Raw genomic sequence first — 10,254 nt, forward strand, 5'->3', positions numbered from 1 at the left:
TGCTTTACATCTAGACACTTCTTCAGTCGTTAGTTTCAGAATTGGAACATTTCCCAAATAAGTGATCTTTCTCTCATCTGTAATTCATAATTTCTGTCCCAGGAGAGGTGTTCTAAATTCATGATCATCGTCCCAAATACACATGCATACTCAGTGAGAAACAGAGCAACCTCGAAGGGGGAATGGCAGACTCTGCAGATTGGCACTGTGCAGGCTGTGGCTGAACCTCGTCCACCAGCTGCTCACCAGGCCCCAGGGCCGCATTTCCAGGGAGCATGGACCACCACCACCTCCCTCAACAAATCTACTCTTCTCTGCCCAGCATTGCAAAATAGGTTACCCAGTAGATCTGGCCTAAGAAGAATGCCTAAAAACTGTACCCATAACTCAGCACATAAGTCCTAAATATTATAGGACCAATTTTCACTCAATCCAACAAAGAGCCATAATGAAAATGATTCTGTTTGAGAGTTTCTTCTCTAGATTATAAACTTTTGAGGCCAAAGACATTGTCTCCTTCACATGATCTCTCCACAGCCTGGCACACAGAGAGTAGGAGTTCAGGAAGTATTTGTTCTCTCAAATATGCCTGGGTACCTTGGGTAAGCCCTGGGAGACGTACTTTCTCCCTCATGTACTCTAAGCCTGCTCAGAACACCATCCTCTCTCCTCCAGGCAGGCCAGAGACTCTTTGCTCTTTTCTGCACCTTCTTGGGTATCCACAAAGATTTCCTTTTCCAGTGGATTATCTTCTTGCTTTCTCATCCATCCAAGTTGCTCAATTGATTTGGGCCTGTCAGTGTTCTGGTAAAAGATGAGGATAGAGGAGTGAATCTCTCCTCTATCTTCCGTCCTCTGGACTTGTTCCCTGCAAGTCAAGCCAAGGAAGGGATTTAGCAATCCCTGAGCACACTCCCATCTCTGCAGAAACATTCTGTGCTCTTTTGCTTACAGCTTCCAGCATCTTTGTGATGCTGTGGCCATTGGCCAAACTTCAGCAAAGTATAAAGAAAAAATAATTGCATAATCTGCAAATTCTTCAGGATATGTGTAGGATATGCATAAGAAGCAGATGCTTATCAAGTGCCTACTATGTACAAGACTATTACAATTTCTTGTCCTGGGTAGAATTTAAAACAAACAAACAAACAAACAAACCTGAATTCTTTAAAGTTCTTAGCTGTCAAGCATTTGATAGAAGAGGCTATATAAGTTTAAAATTGAATTGGCACCATTCACAAGTTGCCCTAAAGCGAGCTTTGCTTTCCAGAGTGGTTTCATTCAGATAGAGGATTTAGCAATCAAGGGGGCACTGCTGAGCTCTAGCCCAATATCAGACACTGTGCTGATGCTGTTTTGCAGGGTCTCCAGGCTACAGGATCCCTGTGGCTATATACCTGCTACAAGTACCAGTTTCTCAGAACACAGAAATGTGGAATGTTGATAGCCAAGAGTTGCTGGGGGCTCTACTGCAGGACTTGCAGAGCATTTCCCTTCCTCTCTCCTTGTTCTCATTTTAGTATCCACACCCTTTACCCCCACCACAAAGTAAAACCTCTGTACCCCAAAGAGAATTAGTAAACAGCTATGCAGAAGGACCCCACACACTTTTATAAACAAATGAGTTCAGGGGCAGGACAAGATATTTCTTCTTCGAACAGACCCTCATGTGACACAAGAGCACACAGTAGCCCCGCCTCAAGCCATCTCCCATCTCCTTCATGGTCAGAAAATATCATCCACAGTCATCTCTCATAGGACGACTAGCTGCAGCAGATTCATTTTGAGGAACAATGTGAGGGGATTGTATTGTTCAATTCTCAGTTGAAAAATGAGACTTTTCTGGTGTTAATCTGCTCAATAGGGTCTTCTGAAAATACAGCAAAGCCTTCAAGTGATTATTTAAACTAATGTGCCTTTGCTTAAATCAGAGCGGAGGCAGAGCTGAGAGCTTTGGCTCCAGTGCAGAATCTGTTTCTGGAAGCCCCTCACCAAACAACTACAGAAAGTGTCAGACATGCCTGGATGACCTCACTGGCACCCATAAGACAAAAAGGATCCTAGAATGAAGCCAGACACAATTTCTATATCCATACTGTTAGGGAATGTTCCCAGCGAATGAGAGAACCAAGTCCCTCAGGCCCCTACAACTTGAGTGCTATTGGCACAGAATGTGAACATAAGCTCTTGATAATGTTTAAAAAGAAAAAAAAAAAAAACAAAACAAAGCAGAAAGAACATTTAAGCTACAAGACTCAGAAGACTCAAAGTTTTAGTAAGCTCAGGATAGGGAAGTGTGACATGAGCTCAAGCTGCAGAATAAACAACGAAACCAAACAATCCATTAGATAGAAATTAGAAAGTGAGGAAAACCCCAGAAGTGCAAAAGAGAGCTAGAATTAAATACATGTCACAAAATCTTTGGGAGAAAAAAGTTTATTTTTCCTGAAAAACTTTAGTACGTTACCCTCAAATAAAAGTTCTTATTTATAACTTGCTTTCTAAATATACCAAACTGTTATTTCATGACCAAACGAATTGTTAATCACAATCCAGCTAGCTAGACCAGGGGTTAGCAAACTGCTCCTGAAAAGGGCTATGTACTAACTACTTTAGGTTTTATGAGCATACTGCCTCTATTTCAATTCTATTATGGCACAGTAGTGGTCATAGACATTTGTAAACAAATGGCATGGCTGTCCTCCAAGAAAACTTTATTTACAAAAACAGGTAACACACTGGTTTTGGCCCATGGGTTACTGTTAGTGAACCCTTGAGTTAAACAAACAAAATAATTCAGACCTGTACAAATAACACCAAAAGCACTTTATATATTTAAATTTTTACAATATTCAGACCTGTCAAAATACCCTCACTCTCTCCCTTTCTTTATGTGAGTATAGTCGGCACAATGTTAAATTGGTTTCAGGAGCACAACATAGTGATTCAACAAGTGTGTACATTATGCTGCGCTCGCCCCAGGTATGGCTACTATCTGCCACCACACAATGCTGTTATAGGATCAGAGTATATAGGATTCATTCTGCTGTGCCTGTTATCCCCATGAATTATTCATTCCGTAACCGGGAGCCTATATCTCCCACTCCCCTTCCCCCATTTTGCCCAAACTCCCACCCACCTCCCTCTGGCAGCCATTAGTTTGTTCTCTGTATTTATAAGTCTGATTCTGCTTTTTGTGTTTATTTTTTTTTTAAGATTTTATTTATTTATTTGAGAGAGAGAGAGAATGAGAGATAGAGAGCACAAGAGGGAAGAGGGTCAGAGGGAGAAGCAGACTCCCCGCCGAGCAGGGAGCCCGATGTGGGACTCGATCCCGGGACTCCGGGATCATGACCTGAGCCGAAGGCAGTCGCTTAACCAACTGAGCCACCCAGGCGCCCTGATTCTGCTTTTTGTGTTTATTTAATTTGTTTTAGATCCAAACATGACTGGAATCACAGGGGTATTTGTCTTTCTCAGTCTGACTTACTTCAGTTACTTCAATAATACCCTCTAGATCCATCCAGGTGTCACTAATGGCACAATCTCATCCTTTTTGGGGGGGGGAGTGCAAACACAGGCCCCCACTAACCACAAATTATGCAGTCAAGTTTCCTACATTTGGGGAAATCTCTCAGCACATCTGGAGTAAATGGTTAAGCCTCGCCCTGGGAAAACCACCTTTGTGATCATGGTATCTCCCCTGCCAGGTACATATTCATCCTTTTTATTTTAATGGCAACATTCCATTGTATGTGTATACCACAGTTTCCTTATCCAATCATCTATCTGTGGTCACTGAGGTTGCTTCCATATCTTGGCTATTGTAAGTAATACTGCAATAAACATAGGGGTACATATATCTTTTTCAATTAGTGTTTTTGTTTTCTTTGGGTAAATACCAGCTAGTGGAATTATTAGATCAGACAGTACTCCTATTTTAAATTTTTTGAGGAAACTCCATACTGTTTTCCACAGTGGCAGTAACAATCTACACTCCCACCAAGAGTGCACCAGGATTCCCTTCTCTCCACATCCTCACCCACACTTGTTATTTCTTATCTATTTGATTTAACCATTGTAACAGGTATAAAATGATATCACATTGTGATTTTGATTGGATTTTTCTGATGATTAGTGGTGTTGAGCATGTTTTCACGTGTCTGTTGGCCATCTCTATGACCTCTTTGGAAGAATGTCTATTCATGTTCTCTCTTTTTTAATTAGATTGTTTTTTGGAGTTTTTTTGTTTTGGTTTGTTTTTTTGGTTTGGGGGTATTTTTGGTGTTAAGTTCTCTATATATTTTGTATATTAACCCCTTATCAGATATATCATTTGCAAGTATCTTTTCCCATTGAGAAGGTTGCCTTTTTGGTTTGTTGATGGTTTCCTTTGCTGTGCAAAAGTTTTGTATTTTGTTTTAGTCCAAATAGTTTATTTTTGCATTTCGTACCCTTGCCTGAAGATATATATCTAGAAAAATGTTGCTATGGCCAATCAGAGTAATTATTGCCTATGTTCTCTTCTAGGAGTTTTATGGTTTAAGGACTTCTATTTAGGTCTTGAATCCATTTTGAGTTTATATTGTCTATGGTGTTGGAAAGTGGTCCAGTCTCATTCTTTTATATGTAGCTGTTCAATTTTCCCAGAACTATTTATTGAAGAGACTGTCTTCTCCACATTGTATAGTCTTCCCTCCTTTGTCATAGATTAATTTCCCATATAATTGTAAGTTTATTTCTAGGCTCTCTGTTCTGTTTCATTGATCTCTGTGTCTGTTTTTGGGCCCGTACCATACTGTTCTGATTACTACAGCTTTGTAGTATATCTTGAGCTCTGGAATTGTAATATCTCCAGCTTTGTTTTTCTTTCTCAAGACTGCTTTGGCTACTCAGAATCTTTTATGGTTCCAAACAAATTTTAGGAGTATTTCTTCTAGTGTGAAAAATGCTGTCAGTATTTTGATTGGGATTGCATTAAGTCTGTAGATTGCTTTGGGTAGCGTGGACATTTTATCAGTACTTGTCCTTGCAATTCATGAGAATGGAATATCTTTCCATTTGTTTGTGTCATCTTCAATTTCTTTCATCAGTGTTTTATAGTTTTCAGATAGAGGTCTTGCACCTCTTTGGCTATGTTATTCCTACATATTTTATTATTTTTGATGCAACTGTAAATGGTGTTGTTTTCTTAATTTTTCTTTCTGCTACTTCATTAATAATATATAGAAATGCTGCTCATTTCCATATATTAATTTTGTATCCTACAACTTTATGAATTTATTATTTCTAGTGCTTTTTTTGGTGGAGTCTTTAGGATCTCCTAAGTATAGTGTCATGTCATCTATAAATAGTGGCAGTTTAACAACTTCTTTACCATTATGAATGCCTCTAGTTTCTTTTTCTGGTCTGATTGCTGTGGCTAGGACTTTCTGTATTCAATAAAAGTAGTGAGAGTGGACATCTTTGTCTTGTTCTTGATCTTAGAGGAAAAGCTCTCAGTTTTCACCAGTGGGTATAATGTTAGCTGTAGGCCTTTATTATGTTGAGGTATGTTTCCCCCAAACCTACTTTGTTGAGATTTTTTTTTATGGATGAATGGATGTTGAACTTTGTCAAATGCTTTTCTGCATCTATTGAGATGATCATATAATTTTTATCCTTTGCTTTATTTATATGGTATATCACATTGTTTTGCAAATATTGAACCATCTTTGTGTTTCAGAAATTAATCTCACTTGATCATTGTGAATGATCCTTTCAATGTACTGTTGAATGCAGTTTGCTAATATTTTGTTGAGGATCTTGCATCTATGTTTATCAGGGATATTGGCTTGCAGTTTTGTTTTGTTTTGGTGTTTTGGGGGATTTTTTTGTGTTTTGTTGTTTTTGCAGTGTCTGTTTTTGTTTGTTTGTTTGTTTGCAGTGCCTTTGTCTGCTATCAGAGTAATGCTGGCCTTGTAGAATATATTTGGGAGATTTCCTTACTCTTCTATTTTTTTCAATACTTTGAGGAGAATGAGTATTAACTCTTCTTTAAATGCTAGTGAATCTATCTAGTCCTGGGCTTTTATTTTTTGGTAGCTTTTTGATAACTGATTTAATTTCATTACTAGTAATCAGTCTATTCAAGTTTCTATTTCTTCCTCATTCAGTTTGGAAGATGGTATGTTTCTAGGAATGTATCTGTTTCTTCTAGGTTGGCTAATTTGTTGGCATAACATTTTTCCTGGTATTCTCTTACAATCCTTTGTAATTTTGTGGTGTCAGTTATTACTTCTCCTCTCTCATTTCTGATTTTATTTATTTGGGTCCTTTCTCTTTTTTTCTTGCTCAGTATGGCTCAGGGTTTATCAATTTTGTTTATCTTTTCAAAGAACCAGCTCTTGGTTTCATTGATCTTTTTATTACTTTATTAGTCTCCAAGTCATTTATTTCTGCTCTGATTTTATTATTTCTTTCCTTCTACCTGCCTTGGATTTTGATCTGTTTTTTTGTTTGGTTGACTTTTTTTGGGTTGTTGGTTTTTTTTAGTTCCTTTAGGTGTAAGCTTAGTTTATTTGAGCTTTTTCTTGTTTCTTGAAGTCGGCCTGTATCACAGCATATTTCCCTCTTTGAACTGCTTTCACTGCATCTCAAAGATTTAGAGCACCTGTGTTTTCATTTTCATTTGTCTCCATGTATTTTTTTTTAATTTCTTCTTGATTGCTTCATTGGGCCATTGGTAGTTTATATCATGTTTAGCCTCCATGTGTTTGTGTTTTGTCCAGTTTTTTTTCTTGTGATTGATTTCTAATTTTGTACCATCGTAGTTGGAAAAAATGTATAGCATGACTTCAATCTTATTAAATTTCTAGGGGCTTGAGTGCCTGGGTGGCTCAGTCCGTGAAGGGTCTGCCTCCAGCTCAGGTCATGATCTCAGGGTCCTGAGATCAAGTCCTGCATCAGGCTCCCTGTTCAGCAGGGAGTCTGCTTCTCCCTCTCTCTTTGCCCCTCCCCCCTGCTCATGCTCACTCTCTCTGTCTCAAATAAATAAATAAAATCTTTAAAAATAAATAAATAAATTTCTAGAGGCTTATTTTTTGACCTAACGTGATCTGGTCTGGTGAATGCCCCATATGCACTTGAAAAGAATGGGTATTCGTTGTGTTTGAATGGAATGTTCTGAATTATATCTGTTATGTCCATCTGGTTTAATGTGTCATTCAAAGACATGGTTTCCTTTTTGTTTTTTAAGATTTTATTTATTTATTTGAGAGAGACAGAGACAGAGAGAGTGCAAGCAGGGGGAGAGGGGCAGAGGGAGAAGCAGACTCCCGGCTGAGCAGGGAGTCTGATGCGGGGCTCAATCAAAGGACCCTGAGATCATGACCTGAGCTAAAGGCAGCCACTTAACCGACTGAGCCACCCAGGCGCCCCAAGACATGGTTTCCTTGTTGATTTTCTATGTGGATGATCTGTCCATTGATGTAAATGGTGTGTTAAAGTCCCCAACTCTTATTTTATTGCCATCAATCTCTCTATCTCCATTAATATTTGCTTTATGTATTTAGGTGCCAGTGTTGGGTGCATAGATATATACAATTGTTATATCCTCTTGTTGGATTGATCTCTTTTATCATTATGAAATGCCCTTCTTTGTCTCTTAGTACAGTCTTTGTTTTAAGGTCTATTTTATATAAGTATTGTTACTGCAACTTTATTTTTTGCTTCCACTTTCATGGTAAATATTTTTCCATCCTCTTACTTTTAGCCTGTATGTGTTGTCAGATCTGAAGTGAGTCTCCTATAGGCAGCATATAGATGGGCCTTATATTTTTACCCATTCTAAAACCCTATGCCTTTTGATTGGAGCATTTAGACCACTTACATTTAAAGTATTTATAGGTGTGTACTTATTTCCATTTTATTCTTTTTCTGGTGGTTTTTGTAATTCTCTGTTCCTTTATTCTTCTTTTGTTCTCTTTCTTTGAGTTGGATGAATTTCTGTAGTGTTATGTTTGGCTTTTTATTTTTTAAAATCTATTGTAAATTTTGGGTTTATGGTTACCATGAAGTTTATATGTAACATCCTAAGTAAATAGCAGTCTATATTAAGTTGATGGTCATTGGTTATATAAGTTAAAACATATTCTGAAAAAAGAAAAAAAAACTTCCATTTTTTTACTACCTCCTCCACATTTTATGTATTTGCTGTCGTATTTTATCTTTTTATTCTTTGTTTTCTTACATCTAATTATGCCTATTTCTTTTTCACTTATAGAAGTCCATTTAACATTTCTTGTAAGGCTGGTTTAGTGGCCATTATCTCCTTTAACTTTTGTTTATTTGGGAAACTATCTCTCCTTCAAATCTGAATAATAACCCTGCTGGGTATTCTTGGTTGTGAGTTTTTTCCTTTCAGCATTTTGAGTATTTCATGCCACTTTATTCTAGCTTTCAAAATTTCTGCTGAAAAATCAGCTGATGATCTTATAAGTTTTTCCTTCAAAGTTACTTTTTGCTTCTCTATTGCTGCTTTTAATATTCTCTTTATCTTTAATCTTTGACATTATGTGTCATGGTGTGGACCTCCTTGGGTTCATCTTGTTTGGAACTCTGTTTTTTGGAATTGGGCATCTATTTCCTTCACTAGTTTAGGGAAGTTCTCAGCTATTATTTCCTAATACATTTCTTAATACATATATATAACTTATGTATACACACACACACACACACACACATACAAATTATAGAAATAAATTTTTTACCCCTCTCTCTCTCTTCTTCTAGGACCTCTACAGTGTCAGTGTTTGATGTTGTCCAAGAGATTTCTCTATCTTCATTTTTTAAAAATTCTTTTCTCTTTCTGCTCCTCAGCTGTGTGTTTTCCATTACCCTGTCTTCCATATCGCTGATACATTCTTCAGCATCCTCTAATCTACTGTTGGTTCCCTCTACTATGTTTTTTATTTCAGTTATTATATTCTTCAACTCTGATTGGTTCTTTTTAGTATTTTCTATCTCTTTATTAAAGGTCTCACTGAGTTCTTCCACTCTTTTATCCAGCCCACTGACTATCTTTAAATTCTCATCAGGCATATTGCTTATCTCCATTTCATTTAGTTATTTTTCTGAAGTTTTTTTCTTATTCTTTCTTTTGGAGCATATATCTCTGTCACATTTTGTCTGGTTTTTTTGTTTTGTTTTGTTTTTGTTTTGTGCATGTGTGTGTGGATTAGGCAAAACACTAATTCTCCTAAATTTAAAGGAATGGTCTTGTGTTTGGTCATCCCCTATATAGACTGTATGTGCTTTGTGACTTTTCCTGGCTGCTGTAGGCCGCAGGTCTTGGGGCTTTCCAGGTAATGGGCACCATGTCAGGAAAGCTAAAACTGAAGTCAGTGCAGGCTAGGGTGCCCTAGAGTTCTATGTGCTGAGGGCACCTTAGCAGAACAGGTGAAGTTGAAATAGGCACAAGTTGGAGTGTCCCAGGGTGCTCTGTGGAGGAGGTGTCTTGGCAGGGTAGCTGAAGCTGAGGCAGTGGGTGGGCTGCGAGGTCTAGAGTGCTCTGTGCAGAGGGTTCCCTAGCAGTATAGCTGAACCTAAAGTGGGTGCTACCTGGGGGGGACCCAGTGCTCTACACACAGAGGGTGCCTCGGTAGAATGGTGAAGTGGATATAAACTAGGGTATTCCAGGACTCTCCACACAGAGGGTGCCCTTAAAGGGTGGATGGAGCTAGCATGGGCATAAGCCAGGAGGTCCTAGGGCACTATGTGCAAGGGGTACAACGAAAGCTAAAATGGGCACAAATCTGGTATGAACTGTGGGCTCTCCCACACAAAATGTTCCCTGGCAGGACAGCTGAAATGGTTGCTAGCCAGGTTGTTCTGGGGCTTTCCCCTCTGAGGGTGACCTGAAAGGACAGCTAAAGCTACATTGGGTACAAGCCATGGTAACCTAAGGTGCTCAGTGCAGGGGGTAGCATGCCATGGTGGCTAAAACTGATGCAAGCATGGGCCTGGGGTTCCTTGGGCATGCCACACAGGGTGCACCCAGGCAGGGAAGCTGGACCCAAAACATGTCAGCTGGGAGGTTCCAGAGTGCTCTGCACCAGGGGTGCCTTAGCAAGCCATCTGAGGCCTGGAGTGTTCCATTATGCTTTGCACCTGTGTCACATTGGCACAAAGTCTAGGGCTATAGTGAGCACTAATCAAGGGTGTCCTAGTGTGCACCACCCTGTGGCCACCTTGATAAGATGGCTGGGACTTGTG

The 10,254-nt window shown here is 38.9% G+C and overlaps 1 non-coding gene across 1 annotated transcript; it reads right to left on the bottom strand.

Moving 5' to 3' along the window:
• Positions 1 to 3,559: 3,559 nt before the first annotated feature.
• LOC112826983 (U1 spliceosomal RNA) lies at positions 3,560 to 3,718 on the bottom strand. Its single transcript, XR_003209118.1, has one exon. It is a non-coding gene; the product is annotated as a U1 spliceosomal RNA (small nuclear RNA).
• Between the last annotated feature and the right edge of the window lie 6,536 nt (positions 3,719 to 10,254).

The sequence above is a fragment of the Callorhinus ursinus genome, unplaced genomic scaffold, assembly GCF_003265705.2.
Source record: "Callorhinus ursinus isolate GAN/ISIS: 27379988/994484 unplaced genomic scaffold, GSC_fseal_2.0 scaffold7, whole genome shotgun sequence".
In the NCBI taxonomy this organism is placed as follows: domain Eukaryota; kingdom Metazoa; phylum Chordata; class Mammalia; order Carnivora; family Otariidae; genus Callorhinus; species Callorhinus ursinus.